The sequence below is a fragment of the Carcharhinus amblyrhynchos genome, chromosome 17, assembly GCF_965287045.1.
Source record: "Carcharhinus amblyrhynchos chromosome 17, sCarAmb.v2.hapA, whole genome shotgun sequence".
Classification (NCBI taxonomy): Eukaryota; Metazoa; Chordata; class Chondrichthyes; order Carcharhiniformes; family Carcharhinidae; genus Carcharhinus; species Carcharhinus amblyrhynchos.
In genome coordinates, this window is record NC_137340.1 from 6,150,069 (window position 1) to 6,177,442 (window position 27,374).

The following is a 27,374-nucleotide window of genomic DNA, read 5'->3' on the forward strand; positions in this document are numbered from 1 at the left end:
AACTTAACGTGCATATCTTTGGACTGTGGGAGGAAATTGGAGCACCCAGAGGAAACCCACGCAGACACGAGGAGAATGTGCAAACTTCACAAGGCAGTGACCCGAGGCCAGAATTGAACCTGGACCCCTGGTGTTGTGAGATAGCAGTGCTAACCACTGTGCCACCGTGCTACCCTCAATGGGGTAACATCAAAGGAGGGAAATAAGATATCCATAGCAGGATAACTGAACAGTATAGGAAAGGAAGCAGCTACTCCCATAGCTATACCCAGCTGGAGGAAACAGGATCCCCCCCCCCCCCCCCCCAAAAACAAGTTGTTGCTACAAGCTACTGTTTTAAAATTCCCAAAGAGAAGGAATGCTATGCTGAGCTGAAAAAAAAGTTTTCCCAGGAAAACCTGCAAGAGAACTTACGGATGGTGACGACATGCTGAATTTAGAGTTCAGGAATATGGTTAGTTGGGAATGGGTGTTAAGTTTATAAGATACTGCGTGTGTATGACCATTATTGTAGTTAAGTGTACTGTTGTAACGTGTTGTTCTTATGTGTTGCAGTCTGTCTTGTTACGTGTTTCTTTTAGGTTAACACATATTCCTTAATAATTGATTATAAGGTTTTATATATAAAATGTGAGGGCTGTCTCTCACTGATTTGCATATCTTCCCTCGCATTATCCCGAATTGAAAATATACACCTGGTGTTCCAAGTTACCCTTCTAAGTTTTGGGATACCCTCGCATTTAACATCAGCAGGGCTCTTAACAACTTGAATCACTTTCCAGAGCTGAAAATGAAAGGGTCCTCAGTGGGGTTGGGAGTGAGCTTGCTGCACACTTTCATCTTTTTCAAACAGGGCAGATGTATTGTGAGGCCAGCTGCCTGATGATTCATTCACCCTTTCTGAGCTGTGTGCGACTCTCAAAGATCTTAAGATGACTCACACAGATCTTCTCCTGATTGTCATTTAGCTCTGAAGTATCTGTACAAGATGAAAACAGCAATTGTGTTCATTTTCAATAGTGCCTGACTTAATTAACTTGATATAAAAATAACTGATTTTACAACCATTTTAAGATATTGAACATACTTAAGATTCATATGTTTTAACAGCCATGGTAACCTTTTAAGTGTCAGGTTTAGCCATCCTAAAGGTATGTTATAAAGGGCTCTGTCTTACATAAAGGCACATTAATCTGTTTAATAGAATTGTGAAATACTGTCTTCACCATCTTCTTGCTGAACGTGAGGGGACGGGCAGGCTGACTAACTTTGGTATCCATAAAGAATCATACAATCCCTACAGTACAGAAGGAGGCCATTCAGTCCATTGAATCAGTACTGACCGCAATCCAACCCAGGCCCTGTAACCTCATACATTTTCCCTGCTAACCCCCCAACACTGAACATTGAATACAGGAGTTGGGACGTCTTGATGAAGTTGTCTGAGACATTGGTAAGGCCACATTTGAAATAGTGTGTGCAGTTCTGGTCACCCTATTATAGAAAGGACATTATTAAGCTAGAAAGAGTGCAGAAAAGATTTACTAGGATGCTACCGGGACTTGGTGGTTTGAGTTATATGGAGAGGCTCGAAAGACTGGGACTTTTTCCTCTGGAGTGTAGGAAGCTGAGGGGTGATCTTTATAGAGGTCTATAAAATAATGAGGGGCACAGATCAGCTAGATAGTCAGTATCTTTTCCCAAAGGTAAGGGAGTCTAAAATTAGAGGGCATAAGTTTAAGGTGAGAGGGGAGAGATACAAAAGTGTCGAGAGGGGCAATTTCTTCACAGAGGGTAATGAGTTTCTGGAACAAGCTGCCAGAGGTTATAGTAGAGGCGGGTACAATTTTGTCTTTTATAAAGTATTTAGATACTTACATGGATACGATGGGTACAGTGGGATATGGGCTAAATGCAAGCAATTGGGATTAGCTTAAGGAGTTTAAAAAAGTTGGACAAGTTGGCTGAAGGGCCTGTTTCCATGCTGTAAATCTCTGACTAAGTGTCAATTTAGCATGGCCAATCCACTTAGCCTGCATATCTTTGGACTGTGGGAGGGAACTGGAGTGCTCAGAGGAAACCTACACAGACACAGGGAGAACGTGCAAACTCCACACTGACAGTGACCGAGACCAGAATTGAACCTGGATCCCTGGCACTGTCAGGCAGCAGTGTTAACCATAACGTGTTCTTTACATTCAAGCCTGGGTATTTCCAGAGTCTGATCAGTACACTGGGGGAGAAATTGTATCTGCCTCTACTATTACCTCTGGCAGTTTGTTCCAGACACTACCCTTTGTGTGGAAAAAATTGCCCTTCTGGACACTTTTGTATCTCTCCCCTCTCACCTTAAACCTATGCCCTCTAATTTTAGACTCCTCTACCTTTGGGAAAAGATATTGACTATCTAGCTAATCTGTGCCTCTCATTATTTTATAGACCTCCATAAGATCACCCCTCAGCCTCCTACATTCCAGAGGAAGAAGTCCCAGTCTATCCAACCCCTCCATATAACTCAAACCATCAAGTCCCAGTAGCATTCTTCTTCACATCGTACCTTGGAATTTTTATAATGGAAAATGGGGGACTTGGTTTAACGCTTCATCTGATGTATGGCAACTCCAACTGTGCAACATCCCCTCAGAACCCCACTGAAAGTCAGTTTGGATTATGTATTTAAGTCTCTGGAGTAAGGCTTGAATCCATGGCCAGCAGACTGTGAACAGGAGCGCAGCCACTGAGACAAGATTAGGAGCCACATGGTAGGCTCTGCAGATAAGGTCATTCCTATAAGTGGGTAGGCCATTGGTGCTTTCAAGCAGGGCATCCAATCCTATGATTTAAGTTCTTCTAGAAATTATTTCTCTCAGGATATTGCAGTCACAAGTTTTTTGCTGTTATAGCTTCTTATTTATTAATTTTATGTGTCCATTTTAAGCTGTAAATTGAGTGGACTGCACAATTTGTACAATAGCTTCTGGGATAGTGGAAACAAACCAGCTCTTAGAACCATGGAAAATTACAGCTCAGAAACAGGCCTTTTGGTCTTTTTTGTCTGTACCGAACCATTTTCTGCCTAGTCCCACTGACCTGCACTTGGACCATATCCCTCCCACACCCCTCTCATCCATGAACCCATCCAAGTTTTTCTTAAATGTTAAAAGTGACCCCGCATCTACCACTTTCCGGCAGCTCATTCCACACTCCCACCACTCTCTGCGTGAAGAAGCCCCCCCCAATATTCCCTTTAAACTTTCACCCTTAACCCGTGCCCTCTGGTTTTTTTTCTCCCCTAGCCTCAGTGGAAAAAGCTTGCTTGCATTCACTCTATCTATACCCATCAAAATCTTATACACCTCTATCAAATCTCCCCTCATTCTTCTACGCTCCAGGGAATAAAGTCCTAATCTATTCAATCTCTCTCTGTAACTCAGCTTCTCAAGTCCCGGCAACATCCTTGTGAACCTTCTCTGCACTCTTTCAACCTTATTTACATCCTCTTGAGTTAAGGCCACAGTTAATTCTTGCATCCGATATCATTCTTTGAAAACTTTCGGATCAATAATTCTATATTTTTCCCGAGCTGCTGGTGGATGTCTGATTGGAAAATCCTGGGGATAGTATTATTAACGTGAAAGGGACAAATGCCATTCATGGTATATTGTAAGTTGGCATCAGAAAAGTTAGAATGGTGAGGTTGTATTAGCCACAGAATTGAAATGTTTTGTAAATGTCACAATTTCATTGCACTTTCCTAATATCAATTGAGTGCTCTGTGATTAATTATCCTCAGAGAATCAGCATCAGACCACTGTTACATTCATTCTGCCTGCTGTATGCAGCTGCAATGAAGGAATATCAAAAGCTAAGGGAGTGATTCTCCAAAAAAAAATTCCAAGTGTCAAATTCACGTAAAAACTGGAGTAAGTCTGGCTGTTTTTTCTTTGGTGGGATTTTCAAAATGAATCTCCCACACAGAGCGCTGCAGAGTCCCTCAGAGATTCGTGCTGAAAATCTGTGGGCAGTGCCTATTCCCGCTGGAGAAGCCGGCAGCAGAGCGTTGCGTGTGCCAATCCACTCGTGCAGTGCTGGCCTCCCAATCGCTGGCCAGCCGCCTGACTCCACATTGCTGCCCCACTGACCCCTCCCAACGGCCAATCGCAGGCCTCCCAGATGTCTCCAGGCCAACACTGATGTCTGGCCCTCATCCCACCTTCCCCCAGCAGTCCCCATCCTCTCCCCCCTCCAAAACACCCCCCCCCCAACCCAGATGGCCAGCCAAATCGATGCCCTCCCTGTCTCTGCCACCAATCCCTATGCAGAGTGGCAGCAGGACCCCCTCATTCCCGCCAATCATTCCTGCCCCAATAGGCATCGCCCTCTTACCACTGCCCAATACCCAGTGGGCTGTGCCAAGGTGTCCCTTAGTCATTGCCAGTTTGCCCCTTGGGCAGTGCCAGGGAGCCAGGCTGTTACTGCCAGGCTGGCAATGCCCGGGGCTCCCTTACCCCCAACATCCTGTGGGCCCCTGTCTCCTCCAGCCGGCTCAGCTGCCTGTTCTCCATTCGTGGGGAGCAGGAATAAACACCGCTGGAGTGAATCACTCCTGGTGTGGGGGGAAGATGCGAGCGGGATCAAAGACTTCAGTCCGAGGCCTGCTAATGGTATTTAAATTGGAATTTCAAAATGAAAATAGCTCCGCACCGGCCCCTGCTGATGTCTCCTGGCCCTTTGCACTGCTAGTGCAGTGCGACAGGCTGGGAGAATCACCCCCTTACATTTGTACAGCTTGTTTCAATCATTTTACAGCTAATTAAATACTTTTGAGTTGCAGTCGCGGGCATAATGTTATCAAATGGTGAAGCAGGCTCAAAGGGCGGAATGGTTTACTCCTGCTCGAATATGTATGTTCATATGTCACTCTGGATGGATGAGTTGAGCTTGGCTGGAAGGCTTTTATCATTCAAAATTGAAGAGAGGGTGAAATCTTGGCTGGATTTCTGTTTATTTCATTGCTAATTATAACTTATCATGAACAGGTTTAATGAGGTGAATTACCTGAATGGGAGAGGATAATGTGTTCATAGTGAATCACTAATCTCTATAATCCTATACATGATTCTCAAGAATCTTCAACCTTGTCTTCAATATTATCCTTTTTTCTACAGTACAGAGGCTAGCACTGCTGCCTCACGGTGCTAGGGACCTGGGTTTGACTCCCAGCTTCAGTTACTGTCTGTGGAGTCTCCCCCTGCGTGTCTGCGTGGGTTTCCTCCGGGTGCTCCAGTTTCCTCCCACAGTCCGAAAGATGTGCTGGTTAGATGCATTGGCCATGTTAAATTCTCCCTCAGTGTACCCAACAGGCACCACAGTGTGGCAACTAGGGGATTTTCACAGTAACTTCATTGCAGTGTTAATGTAGGCCTACTTGTGACAAATAAATAAACTTTAACCTTATTCTATTCTTTCTTGGTGATTTTGACTTTTATGAGGAATACCATGATAAAGTCCTGTTGTGCAGTAGATACTGAAAATATAAAGAACAAAGAACAACACAGCATGGGAAACAGGCCCTTCGGCCCTACAAGCCCCCGCTGCCCATTTTAACATTTAGTGAGTGCCTCATTCCCATCCTTCTTCTACCTACGACTTTTGTCTACACTTCTTGGACTCCACAATAAAGGGGTGCAAATTTAGAGAATTATATGTGTGCCAGATTAAGGGAGGTCTAAGGGGAGATCTAATATAAGGGAGTTTCACAGTAACTTCATTGCAGTGTTAATGTAAGCCTACTTGTGACAGTAATAAATAAACTTTAAACTTTATTGTCATAGGAAGAATTATACACACCAGAATTATAGGGAGGGGATAGCTTGATCTTGGGATTGGACATAGCTCGGCACAACATTGAGGGCTGAAGGGCCTGTACTGTACTGTAATGTTCTAGGAAGCAGCAATCAGAAATCTTCAGAACTGCTGATCAAGAAAACACAGATACAATTGTGAATCATGCAATTTTTGTCCTCTGGCCTCTTAACAGTTATGTTAAACAGAGACACCTCAGGGCTCCAACACTTCTCACTGACAGTGAAGTCCTCAGCTCTGAAGAAGTGTTATATACACTTGAAACTTTGGGTGGGAATTTACAGCTTCGCTCGGGCGATTCCCACCCAAGGTCAACGGAGATTTCTCTTGTCGGACCCTCACCCGCGCCAATACTGTGGCAGGCGAGGTGGTAGAGCTGTGGCCGTTCATTCTGTTTCTCTCTCCACAAACGCCACCAACATGGAGGAAGTTCTAACTTGTTCTGTCCGATTAAGGCCTTTCAAAAAGTTACCTTTGTCTGCAAAAGACTGAATGTCACTGAGGATTTCATAAATAACGAAGAGGGGTGATGATGAAAGAAGCATTGATAAAGTCAGTCCTTCCAGCTGTTTTAATGATGAGGATTTTCTGTTTTAGTGATGAGCCACGTTGCTCAATCATACTACTTCGTTCATCTTTCTACCCTAGGAGAGCACTAATAAAGTATAATTGAATTATACCAAATCATAGAAACCCTACAGTACAGAAAGAGGCCATTCAGCCCATCAAGTCTGCACCAACCACAATCCCACCCAGGCCCTACTCCCAAATCCCTACATGTTTACCCACTAATCCCTCTAACCTATGAATCTCAGGACACGAAGGGGCAATTTTAGCATAGCCAATCAACCTAATCAGCACATCTTTGGACTGTGAGAGGAAACCGGAGCACCTGGAGGAAACCCACGCAGACACGAGGAGAATGTGCAAACTCCACACAGACAGTGACCCAAGCCGGGAATCAAACCCAGGTCCCTGGAGCTGTGAAGCAGCAGTGCTAACCACTGTGCTACCATGCCGCCCATGGTACCCTTTCTTGAAATATTATATTAAATGAAATAAAATAAAATTATATTAAATTAAATATCATGGAGCAGAAAGTCTTCTCCTCTTTCTACAGAATAGAAAAGATCTCTACCTAGATTGCAGATATTGAATCTTTCCCCTAAATAGTAATTTACTGTCAACATGTTCACCACCTCCTTCAGTTGACTGTTGCAGCATGATCTGTGTTTCCAGAAACAAGACTTCTACCGGGGAGAAGGCTCGCAGGGTGGAGTTAGTCTTGAGGGCCCCAGTTCCACTGTCCCAGTAGTTTGCAGTTTTGATGAGGGGCGAGTGTTCTTTCCGCTGAGTGCTGGATGGTATGATGGTAGACAGTACAGGTTGCTTGCCTGGAACTACTGTTGGAGGTCAAACTTTCACTGCCTGAGTTCAGGTCCACAGGGCAATATTACAAGCAGCTTGGGGAAAAACATGTGACATATCTACTGACATTTCTCCTAGATGTTGGATAAAGGGTGTGTTTTCTCAAGACTGGAATCATAGATCATAGAACCCTACAGTGCAGAAAGAGGCCCTTCAGCCCATCGAGTCTGCACCAAACACAATCCCACCCAGGCCCTACCCCCATATCCCTTCATATTATATCCACTAATCCCTCTAACCTACACGTCCCTGGACACTAAGGGGCAATTTCCTGGCATAGCCAATCAACTTAACCCGCACATCTTTGGACTGTGGGAGGAAACCGGAGGAAACCCACACAGACACGGGGAGAATGTCTGTGTGGAGTTTGCACAATGACCCAAGCCAGGAATCAAACCCAGGTCCCTGGAGCTGTGAAGCAGCAGTGCTAACCACTGTGCTACCGTGCAGCCCAAATCTTAACATTTTTAACAAGATTCTGGATTCCTTTTGCTCTTGGAGACACTGGTTTCAACTTGATAATGCAAGGTCCTTTGTTGAAAGCCATCGTGTGTTTTAAGAGCTAATACTTAGGCCATTAGCACCGGATTGGGGTGGGATTTTCCGGCTGCGCTCACCCCAAAACCGGAAAATCCTGCCATAGGTCAATGGACCTTTGCATTGTCCGCCCCCCGCCCACTACGATTCCCATGGCGTGGGAAAATTCCCTCCTAGAAGTTGCAACAAATGCCTTTGTTCATAGCTGACTGGGACAGACAGCTCGTCTGCTAAGCCATCATGTTAACTTGGCTGGAATACCTACGCAATGCGAGGAGTGTTACATTCCTGGGCATTTGAGGTGGTAACTTTTGTTTGCTTTCGAACTGCTCACCTTCCAGAGATATACATGTGATCAGCTGGTGCCATTTTATCAGCCCAGCAATTGAAAGACAGAGAAAAATGTAATTTTATAAAGCAGTTCCGCTGACAGATATTATGATCCATAACATCCAGCTAGTAGCAGAAAGCCATAGGCTGCTAAAAAAAAGTTGATATTTTTGCCCACTTACCTGCATTCAAAAATTGCAATCCAACTCCCAACGGGAGCAGCAGCCTTTGACTTTCAGCATTACAATCTCCGCAAGGCCGCAGCGCTGCACCGGGGGACTCTAACCATTCTCCCTTACGACGGGACAGGCTGCGAACACCCTTTGAGGTTGAGCTGTTTAAAAGCTGAACAGCAGTTTACAGTAAAGGTGGAGAAATCAAAAGGATTTTATAAATGGTATGTTGATTTTTTACTATTTCTTTTTAAGCAGTTAATCCCATTGTTTTTGGTTCATTTAAAGCGTAATTTTTAATTTAACTTTCATGATTGAACATGAGTATTATTTAATATGTATAAATGGACATAGGTTTTGTTATTTGTTTTAAATCTGTGAAACTGCTGTTTAAATCTCCATTATACTTTTATATAACTTTACGTGTGGCGTGCTTATAAATGTTTGTGTGTTTCAATTTAGAATATGGAAACTGAAAATGTAATTAGGAAGAGAAGAGGTCAGATCTTCTCAGACTGTGATTTGTGACTTTATTGCCTGAGGTTGAGCAAAGAAGAGTTCATATTTTGGGCTGTGGAAAATTTAAATGTGTTTATCATTAGTATCATTCTGCCTTGTTTACTTCATTTATAATTATCTCATATTTAACTGTTCTCTTTTGATGTTTAAATAAAGCATTAGTAGAATTTTGTAAAGTTTAATGGAAAACATCTATTAACAAAAATAATGTTGTAAATACAACATACCTTTGATAACATTTAAGTAAACATTTCACTTTCGCAACAAAAACAGGAAATGCTGGGAAATCTCAGCAGGTCTGACAGCATCTGTGGGGACAGAATAGAGACAACGTTTAGCTATGAGGAGAGATTGGGCAAATTGGGGCTGTTCTCCCTAGAAAGACGGAGAATGAGGGGAGATCTAATAGAGGTGTGTAAGATTATGAGGGGCATAGATAGAGTGAACAGTGGGAAGCTTTTTCCCCAGTTGGATACAAAAATCACGAGGGGCCATGGGCTTAAGGCGAGAGGGGCGAGGTATAATTCAGATGTTAGAGGAAGGTTTTTCACGCAGAGGGTTGTGGGAGCCTGGAATGCACTGCCAAGTAGGGTGGTGGAGGCAGGCACGCTGGAGTTGTTTAAGGCTTGCCTAGATAGGCACACGAGCAGACTAGAGATGGAGGCGTACAAGACTGTTCTAAATAAGGATCAAGAGCCTCAGGACGTTCCTGGGAATCAATAGATTCCTTTGGGCCATCCAACACATTTTATGGCTCACCTGTCTTGCGTTTGAGCTTCTGGGGATCTTCTGCGAATGTCTGTATAAGATGTGTATGTTTATTGATGTCTTTTTGTTTACATCCACAGGTGATTCAGTCTGCCTTGTTGGCCAACGAGGGGCATACACGCGGTGGGTCGTGCGAGGGCTGCTTTTGGATGTTGCTTTGAGAGTTGCCTAGTGCTTCACGTCATTAGTGTACGCTTAAGCTGGACCAACTGATGGGCAACACGACAGCTCAGTGACTATCACTGTTTGCTGTGCAGGTACAGGGACCCGGGTCGGATCTCCAGGAGTTTGTACATTCTCCCCGTGCTTGCGTGGGTTTTCTCCGGGTGCTTCGGTTTCCTCCCACGCCCCAAAAACGTGCTTTTAGGCTGATTGGCATTAATAAATTGTCCCTAACTTAGACCTCCATCAATCTGGTACACATAAAATTCTCCAAATTTGCACCCCTTTATTGTGGAGTCCAAGAGGCTTAGGCAAAAGTCATGGGTAGAAGAGGAATTGGAATGTGGCGCTCACTGAATGTTAAAATGGCGGCGTGGGCTTGTAGGGCCGAAGGGCCTGTTTCCTGTGCTGTGTTGTTCTTTGTTTCAAGTCTGGATGACCCTTCGTCAGAGCTCCAAACAGCTCAAGGGAGACAGAGCAAATTTGTAGGCAAATTTCTGACAAATACAAAGGCAATAATAATGGCGATCTCAATCACCCTCATATTAACCGGGATACAGGCAATGTAAAAGGTAAGGAGGGCTTAGAATTCCTCAATTACTTTTAGTTAATATGAGGCAAGCCCAACATGGAAGGAGTGTGGTTGCAATCCGAGATTTAAGGAATGAAGCTTGGCAGGTGGAAAGAGTATCAAGAGAGCATTTTGGTCATAGTGATGATAATACAGTTAGATTAACTATAGATATGGGAAAGAACAACAACAAAATAGGAGTAAAGTTCTAAATTGAGGGAAGGCCAATTTTACTGAGCTGAGAAATGGTTTAGTAAAAATGGACTGGAGGCAGCTACTTGAAGGTGAACTGGTGTCTGAACAATGGGAAACATTCAAGATGTGGAGATGCTGGCGTTGGATTGGGGTAAACACAGTAAGAAGCCTCACAACACCAGGTTAAAGTCCAACAGGTTTATTTGGTAGTAAACTCCTCCTGACGAAGGAGCAAACCCCGAAAGCTAGTGGCATTTACTACCAAATAAACCTGTTGGACTTTAAGTGTTGTGAAGCATTCAAGAAGCAGATTCAAAGGGTTTAGGTTAAGTACCCTTGTACGAAGAAAAAGAGAGGGGTCACATCTACAGCTTCCTGGATGACATGGTGGACCGAGGCTAAAATAATGCAAAAAAAAGAAACTTACGTCAGACACCAGGTTTAGAAGAGTACAGAAAATGTAGAGAGAAAATTAAAAAAGAAATTGAGAAAGCAAAAAGGGGCATGAAAATCTACTAGCAAGTGAAATGAAGGAAAATCTAAAGACGCTTTGTGAGTGCATAATTATTGTTGTATATTTAAGTGGTTGTATAATTGCTTTAACAGCCAATCACATGATTTGATGGTGATGTCACTGGGGTTTCCACAGGCTCCTGCTTTTAGTTTCAGTTTCTACTCTGTACAGTCAGCAGCTCCTCAATAAACCTTGTTGTTGTTAGTTTGAATCTACGTGTGCAACCACATCTTCTTCTTTTAGTTTAAACCCCACAAGTCCTAACAAAGGTAAGTCATTACGAAGATCAAGAAGATAACTGAGGGAAGTGTAGAGACTATTAGGGGCCAAAACAGCAACTTGTTTGAGGAGGTGAAGGATGTGGGTACGGTTCATAGTGAATATTTTTTGATTATTTTCACAAAACAGGGAGCCAATAACTATGTCAAATGGCAGAGTTTTTGTGATGGGGATGGGGCTAGAAAATGTGGTGAGTTGTTCAAAACTCCATTGACTTTGGCAGGATGATCCCACCAGCAGGACAGGCTGTAAATGTCCACCCATAGTTAATGAGGAAGTGTGTGAAATATTGGATGGGATCAACATTGTGAGAGAGGAAGTGTTAAAGGGTTTGACATTTTTGGAAGTGGGTAAAACATGAGGCTTGGATGAAATTAGGGAGGCACGGTGGCACAAGGGGTGGCATGGTGACAAAGTTGTTAGCACTGCTGCCCCACAGTGCCAAGGATCCAGGTTCAATTCCGGCCTCGGGTCACTGTGTGTGTGGAGTTTGCCCATTCTCCCTGTGTCTGTGTGGGTTTCCTCCGGGTGCTCCGGTTTCCTCCCACAGTCCAAACATGTATGGGTTAGGTTGATTGGCTGTGCTAAATTGATCCTAAAGTCAGGGGGATTAGCAGGGTAAATGTGTGGGATTATGGGGATAGGGTCTGGGTGGGATTGTGGTCAGTACAGACTTGATGGGCTGAATGGCCTCCTACTGAACTAGCGGGATTCTATGAAATGTATCCCAGGTTGTTAAAAGAAGCTGGGAGGTGAAACTGTGGGGACTCTGACCATCAGATCTCAACCCTTCTTTGCTGCAGGATTGATGCCAGAGGATTGGAGGATTGCCAACATTTGTACCATTATTTAAAAAAGGAGGAAGGGATAATCTGATTAATATTAAGACAATTAGCTTCACTTTGGATGTGGAAAAGTTCTTGGAATCAGTTCTGACAATATAAACTTTCAATTAGAAACTCATTGATTAATCAAGGAACTTCTGAGTAACTGGATTGAAATTTTTGATTGAGGTGTTGAGTGGGGTTGATGAGGGCAGTGCATTGGATGTGGTCTACATGGATTTTAGCAAAGTTTTTGACAAGGTCCCACATGACACGCTGGTCAAAAATGTAAAAGCCCGTGGATCTGAGGGAGAATGGCAAATTAACTTCAAAATTGGCTTTGTGGCAGGAAGCTAATGGTAATGGTTGATGGATGTTTTGGCAACTGATTACAGGAAGTTATAAATGATCTGGTTAGTCACAGAAAAATGAAATTCAATCAAGTCTGAGGTAATGTATTTTGGAAGGTGCAACAAGGCAAGGAATAAATGAGAGAATACTGAGTCAGGAGGAGGAACAAAGTGACCTTGGAGTATATGGCACCGATCCTTAAGGGTATTAGGACAGGTCAGTAAGGTTGTCAAGAAAGTTGGAGGACCCTCTATCGGCCCTCCAGCTTTGGCACCCCAGCCCTGATTTTACCGGCATGCCCTCTCTGATTTTGGGGCGGGCGAGTCTTGTATAACGGCATTCTGCATTGGCCTTGGGCGCAATCTTACCAGCCTTGGGTGGGCATGCCAGTAAAATCCCAGCCCCCTCCATCCGTCATTCTTAACTGGATGGCAAGCGTGATCACTTCCACCCATTGGCCAATTCAGACAAGATATCAGTTGGGTGTCTGTATCCAACGCAGCACCAGTTCAGAACTTGTATTTGACCCCAACAACGAGAACTTGGCCCAAAACACAAGCACCCAGGTAAGCTGGATGTTGTTTGAGAGATAAATCTTGGCCAGAATACTGAGGAGAACTCCCATTTTTCTTCCCAAACAGGGTTATGGAATCCTTTACATCCACCTGAGGTGGCACCTTCGTTTATAAAAGACAACACCTCAGACAGTTGCAGAACTCCCTCAGCAATGGGCTGGGGTATTGGCCTGCATTTTGTACTGAAGACCCTGGTATGAGAGTTTACCCCTCTGCCTCCCACCCCACTCCCCATACATAACGGTTCAAAGATTCACCAGGAAGCAACATCTGATCACAGATGCCGATGTGACTGAAAATGTTAACTCGTTATGTTGAGATTGTGTGGATTCTCGGAGGCTATTTCCCAGGGCTGAAATGGTCGCTACGAGAGGACACAGGTTTAAGGTGTTGGGGAGTAGGTACAGAGGAGACATTAGGGGTAAGTTTTTCACTCAGAGTGGTGAGTGAGTGGAATCGGCTGCCGTAGAGGCGAAGTTGCTGGAGTCTTTTAAGACTTCTGGATGAGTACAGATTTAATGGGTTTGGGAGTTACAGATAGTTCTATGGCCTGGTAGGTATGGATACGATCGGCGCAACTTGTGGGCCGAAGGGCCTGTTTGTGCTGTAGTGTTCTGTGTTCTATGTTATTCTACCTTCTCTTTGTGAGCAACATTTTACCAAACCTTGTCTGAAAATCATAGAGGTCATGTTTCAGCTTTAATGAGCTGATGAATACTCCAACAAAAACACTCCGAATATGAATAGCAAAGTGCACTCGCGAGTTCCATTGACGTGAGAGCGAGAGAAGAGAGCACTCATGAACACACTAAATACGCCAGTGCATCAGAACATGAGTTTCTTTTCACAACTAAATTACGCACTGATGTGAATTAATTTTAAATAACTCCTTTTTCTGATTCTCTCAGAGCTTCACAAGGTTTAGGATGGAATAGAATCACAATTTTTATTGTTGAAACAGCCCATCTATAAGAGCTATGCCACTGACATTTTACGTTCTATCAAAGATTTAATTCTGTAAGAATATTAAAACATAGAGGTAAACACAAACTCCAGGCATCTCAGAATCTGTTAGCATTTTTGAGACATGGTCACTGTTGTAAGATAGGACCAGCCAATTAATGCACAGCAAGCTCCCACAGACAGCATGGCAGCCATGTGAAAATAGGGCATTATTTTACACTTCCTGCCAGCCAACTTGTAGCCAATGTGATTAGTGGGCAGCTCTTCTGTAATTCCAGGAACAGCGCTACAGTGGCCAGAAGAGGCACTGCAACTAGCTGCCTACAATCAAGTGATGGCGACCGGGATTGGGAGGGATCAGTGATATAGGAAAGGTCTGGGAGTTGCTGGGGGGGAAAGATTGGGATCTTGGGGGATAGGAGGTCACCACGCCCTAAGAGCAGGTGCCCCACTCAGAAGGGCCAAGGTCGCACTTAGTTCAGTTTTAGGTTCCGCATTGATCTGTCATCCACCCGCCAAGCCTAAAGATTGAGCTGGGTAGGAAAAGGCCATTAAGGACCTTAGTTTGAGGAAGGGTGGGCCTCCCATTCGAGGGCCTGCCCATCTCAGCATAAAATCACAACCAGGTTGGAATTCCAGAGGAAAAAAAGTCGTAGAATCCCTACAGAGCAGAAAGAGGCCATTTGACCCATCGCGCCTGCACCGACAACAATCCCACCCAGTCCCCATCCCTGCGTATTTGCCCTACTAAGCTGCCTGAAACTTAGGGGCAATTTTGCATGGCCAATCCACCTAACTCGCACATCTTTAGACTGTGGGAAGAAATCGAAGCACCCAGAGGAAACCCACGCAGACACAGGGAGAACGTGCAAACTCCACACGGACGGTCACCCAAGGCTGGAATCGAACCCGAGTCCCCGGTGCTGTGAGGCAGCAGTGCTAACCACTGTGTCACCAAAGGGAATGCTCTCCATGCAATTTTACACCCTCATCATTATCTCAGAACCCACTCAGGCGGGAGGGGTGGGGATGGGGGAGTAAAATGATGGCCTACAGCTCTGGGGATTGACCTTGGCAAGATTATTACATTGGTGATAAGGAGTAAAACGAGTTTATTCCTTCCCTTTAGACAATCTTTACTATTGAGACAAGTAATCCTCCGCTAAGAAAAATGCATCAGCACGGGGGGGGACCAAAACAGGTTGATGACGATCTGGACACCTAAAAACATGAAACTCTCGACTATTGCTACTTCATCCCCATTGATGTAGACAGGGGCATGTTCTCCTTTATGCTTCCTGAAGTTGATGACTATCTCTTTTGTTTTGTTGACATTGAGGGAGAGATTATTGTTGCCGCACCAGTTTATCAGATTCTCTATCTCGTTCCTGTACTCTGTCTCGTCATTGTTTGAGATCTGACTCACTACAGTGGTGAAATCAGCAAACTTGAAATCAAGTTGGAGGGGAATTTGGCCACACAGTCATTAGTGTATGAGAAGTATTGTAGGCGGCTGGGAACACAGCCTTGTGGGGCACCGATGTTAAGGATGATTGTGGAGGGGGTGTCGTTGCCTATCCTTACTGACTGTGATCTGTGAGTTAGGAAGTTCAAAATCCAATCGCAGAGGGAGAAGCTGAGCCCCTAGCCACAGAGTTTGGGGATGAGTTTCATAGGAATAATGATGCTAAAGGCTGAGCTGTCAATAAATAGGAGTCTGACATAAGTGTTCTTGTTACCTAGGTGTTCCAGGGTTGAGCGTAGGACCAGGGCGATGGTGTGTGCTGTGGACCTTTTGAGGCAATAGGCAAACTGTAGTGGATTAAGGCAGTCTGGGAGGCCAGAACTGATTCGTGCCATGACTAACTTTCAGAGCACTTCATATCGATGGATGTCAGAGCCACCGGATGATAATCATTAAGGCACGGCTGCCTGCCTTTTTTTTGGTACCAGAATGATGGTTATCTTCTTGAAGCAGATAGGGACCTCAGATTGTTGTAAAGAGAGGTTGAAGATGTCTGTGAGTACCCCCACCAGCTGATCTGCGTAGGATCTGAGTGCGTGTCCAGGTACCCCATCCACGTCACTTTCCGTGGGTTGACCTTCAAGAAAGCTGCTCTGACATCTGCAATGGTGACCTTAGATACAGGTTCATCCAGGGCTTCCAGGGTGGAGAGCATGCTCTCCTGACCTCTTGCTCAAGACAGGCATAGAATGCATTGAACTCATCAGGAAGTGGTGCGTTGGTGCTGGCGATTTTACATACCTTCATCTTATAGCGTGTTATGTCTTGCAGACCTTGCCATATTCAGCAGAAGTCCATATGGCTAGCCTGGGACTCCAGCTTGGTCCGGTACTGTCTTTTGGCATCTTAGATGGATCTGTGTAGATTATTTCTGACTTTCTTGTATATGTCAGGGTTGCCTGACTTGAATGCTCTGATCTAGACTTCTGCAAGCAGCACATATCCCTGTTCATCCATGGTTTCCATTGGGAAATACACGGATTTGCTTCCTTGGCCTGGGGGGGGCATATTGATTTGGAGATTTGGTGCAGACTCGATTATGGGATTCTATGGTAATCTATAGAATTGATCAGGGAGAACTGGTGGATGTGGTTTATTTAGTCTTTGAGAACGTTTTGACAAGATCTCACATACCAGATTACTATATGAAATCAAAGCACAGGGGATTATGGGTAGTGCCTTGAGATGGATAGAAAGCTGGTTTGCAGACTGGAAGCAAAGAGTTGGAATAAATAGGTTTTTTTACGATTGGTAGGCAGCGACTAGTGGGATTCCACAGGGATCTGTGCTAGGACTCAAGTATTCACATTATATATTAATGATTTGGAAGAGGGAACTAAATGTATTATCTTCCAATTTGCAGATGGTACAAAGTTGGGTGGGAGGGTGAGCTGTGAGGAGGATGCAGAGATAGTTCAGTGTGATTTGGACAAGCTGATTGAGTGGTCATATGCTCAGCAGATGCAATATAATATGGATAAGTGTGAGGTCATCCATTTCCATAGCAAAAATAAAAAGGCAGATTATTATTTGAATGGAATTGAATGAAATTGAGGTAGAGATTCAGCGAGACCTTGGTGTCATCATGCATCAGTCAAAGAACAAAAAACAAAGAAAATTGCAGCACAGGAACAGGCCCTTCGGCCCTCCAAGCCTGCACCGACCATGCTGCCCGACTGAACTAAAACCCTCTACTCTCCCGAGGGCCATATCCCTCTATTCCCATCCTAATCATATAAATCCAGCAGCCCCTTAGAAGTCACTATCATATCTGCTTCCACTACCTCCCCCGGCAGCGAGTTCCAGGCACCCACCATCCCCTGTGTAAAAAAAACTTGCCTCGTACATCTCCTTTAAACCTTGCCCCTCGCACCTTAAACCTGTGCCCCCTAGTAATTGACTCTTCCACCCTGGGAAAAAGCTTCTGACTATCCACTCTGTCCATTCCTCTCATAATCTTGTAGACTTCTATCAGGTCTCCCCTCAACTTCCATCATTCCAGTGAGAACAAACCAAATTTTTCCAACCTCTCCTCCATACCAGGCAACATCCTGGTAAATCTTTTCCGTGTCCTCTCCAAAGTCTCCACATCCTTCTGGTAGTGTAGCGACCAGGCCCGCCAGTTTTCTGATAGGTCCAGCTGAGGGATGTGCGTCTGTGGCGTTGTACCTGGATTTGTGCGTGCACCCGGAATGCATGCACGTCTCCCAGAGCTGGCGAACAGTCGCCGGTCAGACCAACTGGAAACCGGCGGGGCAGGAAAGTAACTTAAATCTGTTTTTAATCTATTTTTAAAATATATTTTTGCTAATTAGAACATGGAAAAACTACAGCACAAATAGGCCCTTTGGCCTACAAGTAGCGCCGAACATGTCCCTACCTGCTAGGCTTACCTATAACCCTCTATCTTACTAAGTCCCATGTACTCATCCAGAAGTCTCTTAAAAGACCCTATCGAATCCGCCTCCACCACCACCGCCAGCAGCCGATTCCACTCACCCACCACCCTCTGAGTGAAAAACTTACCCAATTAATTATCAGAACCTTTCAGGTCCCGAACGAATCTCCCACCCTGCCAGAAGTACTTCATTCCGGTGGGGTTCAGACTAGTCCCCACACTCGGTGAGCTAGCGGGAGACGCCACCAGAATGAAGGGGGGCCAGTTGGGGCTCCCCCAAAGGACAGGCGGCGGCAGCCTGGCACTGCCCAAGAGGCAAAGAGGAGGTCAGTGGGAGGGGGTGGTCTGCCGGGGTGAGGGGAATTGCCACTGCTGGGGGGGTGGGATCTGGGCGCTCCGGGACAGGGGGACGATCAGGTTTGGCCCAGGAATTGCTGTGGGGGTTGCAATCTGGCCCTGGGAGGGGTTGGAGGGGCAGCACTGTGGGGGTCCTGGACTAGCCAGCAATCGGACTGGCCAGCAAACGGGGAGCCTGGCAGACTGGGACCACTGTGTATGCGCAGAGTTCCAGAACTGTCAGACCCTGGCGCAAATAGCCCCCACCCTCTCCTGGGTTTTTAATGAGATTCACAGTAGGGACCTCTTCATTGCACAGAGTGCGGAGATTCAGGTGAGAAGCTGAACTGTCAGAACAGACGGGATTAGAACAGATTTCCTGCCAATACAGCACTTTTGAGAGAATTGCCCCCCCTATATTCCAAACGCGGCCTAACTAAGATTCGATAAAGCTGCAACATAACTTGCCAATTTTTAGACTCAATGCCCTGGCCAATGAAGGCAAGCATGCCGTATACCTTCTTGACTACCTTCTCCACCTGCATTGCCACTTTCAGCCAGCCTTGTACCTATACACCCAGATCCCTTTGCCCATCAATAATCTTAAGAGTTCTGCCATTTCCCATCTGTGTTAAACTTTCCAAAACGCATTACCTCACATTTGTCCAAATCAAACTTCATCTGCCATCTCTCCGCCCAAGTCTCCAAATGATCTATATCCTGCTGTATCCTCTGACGGTGTTATTCTACCAACGTTTGTGTTGTCTGTAAACTTACTAAACAAACCAGTTATATTTTCCTCCACTTCATTTATATATATTACAAACAGCAAAGGTCTCAGCACTGATCCCTGAGGAGCCTGACCACAGCCCTCCATTCAGAAACACACCCTTCCACTGCTACCCTCTGTCTTCTATGACCAAGAAGAAGTCTCACAACATCAGATTAAAGTGCAACAGGTTTATTTACATACCAAATAAACCTGTTGGACTTTAACCTGGTGTTGTGAGACTTCTTACTCTGCTTACCCCAGTCCAACGCATCTCCACTTCTATGTCCAAGCCAGTTCTCTATCCATCTTGCCAGCTCACCTCTGATCCCATGACTTCACATTCTGCACCAATTTGCCATGAGGGACCTTGTCAAAAGCCTTATTGAAGTTCACATAGACAACATCCACTGCCCTTCCTTCATCAATCATCTTCATCACTTCCTCAAAAAACTCAATCAAGTTAGTGAGACACGACCTCCCCTTCACAAAACCATGTTGCCTCTCACTAATATGTCCACTTATTCTCAAGTGGGAGTAAATCCTGCCTCAAAGAATTCTCTCCAATAATTTCCCTACCACTGACATAAGACTCACTGGCCTGTAATTACCTGGATTATCCTCTCTAGCCTTCTTAAACAAAGAAACAACATTGGCTATTCTCCAATCTGGCACCTCGCCTGTAAGAAGTCTCTCGATACCAGGTTAAAGTCTAATCTGGTGTTGTGAGACTTCTTACTGTGTTTACTCCAGTCCAACAGTGGCATCTCCACATCATGACCTCCCTATAGTCAGTGAGGATTTCTCTCAAGGCCCTAGCAATTTCCTCCCTTGCCTCTCTCAGTATTCAGAGGTACATCCCATCAGGCCCTGGGGACTTGTCTATCTTAATGTTTCTCAAGACTCCCAATACCTCCTCCTTTTCGATCTCAATATGGCCCAAACTATCTACACATCCTTTCCCAGATTCAAATTCCACCTTCTCTCTGGTGAATACTGATGCAAAGTACTCATTTGATACCTTGTTCATTTCCTCTGGTTCCACACATAGATTCCCTCCCTTGTCCTTGAGTGGGTCAACCCTCTCCCTGGCTACCCTCTTGCTCTTTATATAAAAACCCTCAGGATTTTCCTTAATCCTGCTGGCCAATGACCTTTAGCCCATCTGACACCTTGCTTAAGTTTCTTTCTACTTTCCTTGTATTCCGCACTTGCCACCATTTAAAAAAAATGCATGTTTATTTTTTTTCCCAGCCTCCTAGCCTTGACAAATGCTTGCTTTTTCTCTTTGACTAGGCTCATAATATCCCTCATTATCCAAGGTTGCCAAAACTTGCCATACTTATCCTTCATTCTCACAAGAATGTGCCAATCTTGAATTCCTATCAAGTTACACTTGAAAGTCTTCCACATGCCTGATGTTGATTGCCCTCAAACATTTATCCCCGCTGAAACTATGTGCGCAGGTAAAGCAAACAGCAAAGAAAGCAAATGGTATAAAAGAAGGTCTGACGGCATCTGCAGAGAAAGAATAGAGCCAACGTCACCTCTGATGAAAGGTCACTCTCATGCAAAACATTGACTTTATTCTCTCTCCGCAGATGCTGTCAGACCAGCCAAGATTTTCCAGCATTTTCTGTTTTTGTTTGATTCCAGCATCTGCAGTATTTTGCCTTGGGCAAATGATATGTTTTTCTTCATAGCCAGAACTAGGGGTCATAGTTTAAGGATAAGGAGTAAACCTTTTAGGTCTGAGGTGAGCAGAAATTTTGTCACCCAGAAGGTGGTGAATGTGTGGAATTCAATGCCACAGAATGAAGCTGAGGCTAAAACTTTGCCAGATTTCAAGAAGGAATTTAGATATTAGCTCTTGGAGCTAAAGAGATGAAAGGATGGGGGGAAGGTGAGATCAGGGTATTGATTTTGTTGATCAGCCGTGATCATAATGATTGGCAGAGCAGTCTCAAAGGACCGAATGGCCTCCTCCTGCTTCTATTTTTTATGTATGTTTCTATGTAGTGGCCTCTTACTGGATTATAAACTTTCTGTGATTCTATTCTATTCTGTGGCCTAGGCAAGAATCCAATCGAACCTTCAATATTTATAAAGTCTTGCGCCAAAGATTCCCACAGGGATTCTCTCAATTTGCTGTTATAACTTAATAAATAAAAGCCAGGTTGATGTCTAATCTGGATTTGGCCGATCATCTGCCAAAGTTATACAACTGTTGGGAAGAATTTCCATTATAGCAGGCAATAGAAACAGGGATACACCGTTCAGCCTTATGTTCCTGGTCCCTATTCAATGAGATAATGGATACTCTGGATAAACTCCATTTACCTGTTATTGCACCGCACCCTGTGGGAACAATTGGCAGAAGGACCTTCTAACTCCTGCTGTGAATTAGTCCTTTGAATGTTGGATTAAATCTCTCAGGCTTCCCAGTTCTGGAACTTTCCCTCTGGAGAGTCAGAGACACTGCCTGCCTCCATCAGATTCTAACAGCAACTCACAGTCAGCAGAATTTCCAATTCCAACCCTACCATAGAACCCTACAGTGCAGAAAGGGACTCTTCGGCCCATCGAGTCTGCACCAACCACAATCCCACCCAGGCCCTACTCCCATATGCCTACATGTTTACCTGCTAATCCCTCGAACCTAAGCATCTCAGGATACTAAGGGGCAATTTTAGCATGGCCAATCAACCTAACCCGCACATCTTTGGACTGTGGGAGGAAACTGGAGCACCCGGAGGAAACCCACGCAGACACAAGGAGAATGTGTGAACGCCACACAGACAGTGACCCGAGCCGGGAATCGAACTCAGGTCCCTGGAGCTGTGAAGTAGCAGTGCTAACCACTGTGCTACTGTGCCGCCCCGAAGAGAGAGAGAGGGGAAAACAAGAGGTGCTGCTTTCTGTCTCCAGCCCAAACAGCACCTAAGGAAATGAAAATAAGTCCCACTCCAGAGAAAGCATTTTCGCTGCTCTCCACTTTTGACTAGTACTGAAAAAGCAAGACTAAAAGATACGAACCCTCTGTGGAAAAAAACCTGCCCCAGGCACCACCTGACCTGGCAATCATCCCAAATCAAGTGCCACTCAGCAGTTCCCAAAGGACCATAAAACCCCAGGACACTGCATTAGTCTGGATTAAAAATAAACATGTCGTCCTTTATACTGCCAGAATAACAATACAGGACACTGGTTACAGTTAAAAATGGTGTCAACCACTTCCAGGGCCTGCTGGAAACATTATGCAAAGGAACATGATTAGAATACATTTCTTAAAGACACAGTACTGTCACAAGCGTTTAAAAAAATCACTGAAGATGACTTTAAAAAAAACAAATGACTGAGCCATCAATAGTTCCATTTAAGTACACTCGTTTTAGTTAATTGAATAATCTAGGAAATGAAAACATTTTAAAAATATACTGATTGTTAGCTGTACTCCATTCTCCACCCACCCCACAATGAGCTGAGCACAGCTTGAAGAGGCTTCTCGAGCTAGAGTATTCGGGTGAGTCTCACAATTTTACATAAGAACGTAAGAAATAGGAGCAGGAGTAGGCCATTCTATGTTCTATGTTCTATCTCGTCCTTCGAGCCAGCCCCACCATTCAATAAGATCATGGCTGATCTGAAGTGGATCAGTTCCACTTTCCTGCTTTCTCCTCATAACCCCTTAATTCCCCATGCCTATCAGAAACCTATCTACCCGTGACTTAAATATATTCAGTGAGGTAGCCTCCACCACTTCAACGGACAGAGAATTCCCGAGATTCACCACCCTTTGAGTGAAGAAGTTCCTCCTCAACTCTGATCTAAACTGCTCCCCCCCCCCCCTTATTTTGAGGCTGTGCCCTCTAGTTGTGCTATCCTTTCTAAGCGGGAAGAATCTCTCTACCTGTACTCTATCTAGCCTCTTCATTATCCTGTACGTCTGTATAAGAGCCCCCCTCAGCCTACTAAACTCCAACAAGTACAGACCCAGTCTATTCAATCTCTCTTCATAAGCTAACCCCCTCATCTCCGGTATCAGCCTGGTGAACCTTCTCTGCACTCCCTCCAAGACCAATATATCCTTTCGCAAATACAGGGACCAAAACTGCACACAGTTCTCCAGTTGAAGGGTGTGACAGATTGTCAGGAAAATCTGATCCAGATAATGGAATCCTGAAGCGGAGTTGAAATCGCAGGAAGCTTGCGGGTTCCTGCGGGTTAGATTGGAATAAACTTCTCTGCAGGTTTGATTGATTCCACCTGTATGGATGTAGTTAATCTAACCTCAATCCCATTCTCGTTACAGTTGAAACCATTCTTTGTTGTTGAGGTTTGCAGTTTTTTTTCTGCTACTCTTGCCGGATTGGCAAGGATTAGTTTATCCTCAGTTACCCTGGTTATCTCAGGCTTGACTCCATTAGTGCGTCTATGTTGTGGACACACTCCTCTTCACAAATAACTTGTTCTCAACTTACACAAAATATTAATACAAGCGGCTCACAAAATTGTAGAGCAACAATATATCAAAATAGGACGAAAGGGAAGACAACTTAACCCACTAAGCTCACATTGCTCATTACAAGACACACAATGCAATCATTGTTTCAGACTGTGTTCCCATTCTTCATCCCAACTAAACCTTGGCGTTTCATTTTTTAAATGATTGAATTAGTATTCTCACAGAGCCGGACAGACAGCCTGCGTGCTCGCAGAGCCGGACAGACAGCCTGCGTGCTCGCAGAGCCGGACAGACAGCCTGCGTGCTCGCAGAGCCGGACAGACAGCCTGCGTGCTCGCAGAGCCGGACAGACAGCCTGCGTGCTCGCAGAGCCGGACAGACAGCCTGCGTGCTCGCAGAGCCGGACAGACAGCCTGCGTGCTCGCAGAGCCGGACAGACAGCCTGCATGCTCGCAGAGCCAAGAAACAGGGACATATCCAGCCTTTTCTTTAATAAATTAAAGCATGAGGGACAATAGTTCCCTCGTCCATTTGCTAAGGCAATATCTCAACCAACCAGAGACAACCTGCCAATCAATCAGCACCTCTTTTCCTATGCAATATGAATTGTTGTTCTTTTAGAAATTTGGCTTTCTTGCATTTGTCCTGATGAGTACAAGATAAGAAGCTTCTTCGATAGTGCGTACCTTTTTTCAGCAACGTTCAATGGTTGCATTCCAGACATTTATAATTTTACAATCTAAAGGGACAATATTTCTAAATCGAGTGAGTTTTGGAAGATATGGCTGAAGTAGCTACAAGTTCCTCACCTACTTCCTTTAAATCTGAGGGTGAAAATCATCGGGTTCAGGGGAATTCCCATTTTTTTTTCTGTCTGCTTTTTAATTAGAATAACTTCCTTGAGCTTCAGTCCTTAATTCATTATTAGTTTCATTAGATTGTTCAGGTATTTAGGTGACCTGCTGGCACAGTGGTTAGCACCGCTGCCTCACAGTTCCAGGGACCCGGGTTCACTTCCGGCCTCGGGTCACTGTCTGTGTGGAGTTTGCACATTCTCCCCATGTCTGCATGGGTTTCCTCCCATACTCCAAAGAGATGTGGGTTAGGTGGATTTGCCATGCTAAATTGCCCCTCAGTGTCAGGGGATTAGCAGGGTAATATGTGGGGTTAAGGCAATAAGATCTGGGTGATTTTGTTGTTGGTGCTGGCTCAATGGGCTGAATGGCCTCCTTCTGCACAGTCGGGATTCTATATCATGTTTTTCTTCTACTATAATGACTGACATAAAGGAATTATTTAGCAAGTTTACCTTTTCCTTACTGTAAATTCGAATTGTAAATGTGAATGGAATGTTGGCCTTTATAGCGAGGGGAATAGAATATAAAAGTAGGGAGGTCTTGCTGCAGCTGTATAGGGCACTGGTGAGACCGCAGCTGGAGTACTGTGTGCAGTTTTGGTCGCCGCACTTGCGCAAGGATATTTTGGCCTTGGAGGGAGTGCAGAGGAGGTTCACTAGGCTGATACCAGAGATGAGAGGGTTGGCCTATGAGGAGAGAGTAAATAGACTGGGTCTGTACTTTTTGGAGTTTAGAAGGATGAGGAGGGATCTTATAGAGACACACAAGATAATGAAAGGGATGGATAGGGTAGAGGTAGAGAGATTCTTCCCGCTTAGAAAGGATAGCAGGACTAGAGGGCACAGCCTCAAGATAAGGGGGGGGGGCACATTTTAGAACGGAGTTGAGGAGGAACTTCTTCACTCAAAGGATGGTGAATCTCTGGAATTCTCTGCCCGTTGAAGTGGTGGAGGCTACCTCGCTGAATATATTTAAGACACGGGTAGATAGGTTTTTGGTAGACAGGGGAATTAAGAGTTATGGGGAGAAAGCGGGTAAGTGGAACTGATCCACTTCAGATCAGCCATGATCTTACTGAATGGTGGGGCAGGCTCGAAGGGATGGATGGCCTACTCCTGCTCCTATTTCTTATGTTCTTATGTAAATTGCAATATTACAACGTCTGTTTTTAAAGAGAGCCCAGATTACCCTCGATGAGCCTTTCTCCTGACTTAATTGCAAAAGTCTCTTTGTTAACCCTGATATTCTTCAGAAGTTTCTTTTTATAGTTCCTTTCTTGCGGCTCTTATAATCTTTTATCCCCTCTTCTGTTATTCTTTATGTCTCTCACTTTCCCATGGATCTACACAATGCTTTGTACTTTGGTATTTAGTTTTATTTTATCCCTCAACCTTGTATCCCTTCACAGACACAGCGGTCCTCTGTGAAGCTAAATCATTTTTTGAACACCTCCCCCCTGTTCCTCTAATTTTATCCAGAGTGATTTTGGCCAGTTTTCTGTTGCCAATCTGTCTCATCCTGTTAACATTAGCTTTAGTAAAATCTAATATTTTAATAATTGCATTAAGTTTCCCCATTGCAAATCTAATTTTGAATTCAATATGCTAAAACATAAAAAACAGGAAGTTTTAAAGTTTATCTATTAGTATCACAAGTAGGCTTACATTAACACTGCAATGAAGTTACTGTGAAAAACCCCTAGTCGCCACACTCCACCTGTTTGGGTACACCAAGGGAGAATTGAGCGTGGCCAATGCACCTAACCAGCACGTCTTTCGGACTGGGGGGAAACCAGAGCATCCAGAGGAAACCCACGCAGACACGAGGAGAACATGCAGACTCTACATAGTCACCCAAGCCAGGAATTGAACCAGGTCCCTGGCATTGTGAGGCAGCAGTTCTAACCACCGTGCCAATGTGCTGACCAGAAATGGAGGATTAGGCCATTCGGGCCCTCAATCCTACTTCACTATTCAATTAGGGGAGGCGATGGCCTAGGGGTATTATCACAAGACTATTAATCCAGAAACTCAGCTAATGTTCCGGAGAACCGGGTTCAAATCCCACCATGGCAGATAGCGGAATTTGAATTCAACTTTAAAAGATCTGGAATTCTATGAAAGCATTGTCGATTGTTGGAAAAACCCATCTGGTTCAGTAATGCCCTTTAGGGAAGGAAATCTGCTGTCCTTACCTGACCTGGCCTACATGTGACTCCAGAGCCACAACAACGTGGTTGACTCTCAAGTGCCCTCAGGCAACTAGGGATGGGCAATAAGTGTCCCACGAATGAATGAAAAACCGGTTACAGCTGCCTGATCCCCCATATCCTTGATGCCCTGAGCATCCAAAAACATCAACGATTCTTAGCCTTGAATATAGTCAACAGCAGAGCAATCAGAATCTTGTGGGTTGGAGAACTCTGAAGATCTATAACGCCTTCAAGTGTAGAAATGTCTCCTCATTTCACTCCAAAGTAGTTGCTCTGATTGTGTGACTCCTGGCTCTAGGTTCTCCAGCCTGGGGAAACAGCATTTACCTTGTCAACCCTTTTATTCACATCAGATAAAAGCTCCTCTCCTGTTGGATTAATAGCAAAATAAAACTCATTACTAAAGCTAATACTACATTTGTGTTTATTGGTTTTAGAACACATTGCTCCAGAATACCATATTGAATGCTCTCAGGAAACTATCATTCTGATTTGAGCTAGTTTGCTCCTCGCACCTTGTATGAAAAATTAAATTCTCCCATTATAACAAAACATGCTTTTGTTATCCATTAATATTGGGCAGCATGGTAGCACAGTGGTTAGCACCGCTGCTTCACAGCTCCAGGGACCTGGGTTCGATGCTCGGGTCACTGTCTGTGTGGAGTTTGCACATTCTCCTCGTGTCTACGTGGGTTTCCTCCGGGTGCTCCAGTTTCCTCCCACAGTCCAAAGATGTGAGGGTTAGGTTGCTTGGCCAT

At 44.7% G+C, this 27,374-nt stretch overlaps 1 protein-coding gene across 1 annotated transcript in view; it reads left to right on the top strand.

Moving 5' to 3' along the window:
- Nucleotides 1-9,800: 9,800 nt before the first annotated feature.
- Nucleotides 9,801-27,374, top strand: part of rtkn2 (rhotekin 2) — an 83,412-nt gene continuing 65,838 nt past the window's right edge. The window contains exon 1 of the mRNA XM_080205243.1: nt 9,801-9,877. The gene's annotated coding sequence lies outside the window, so the exon portion shown is untranslated. The remainder of the gene's footprint in view (nt 9,878-27,374) is intronic.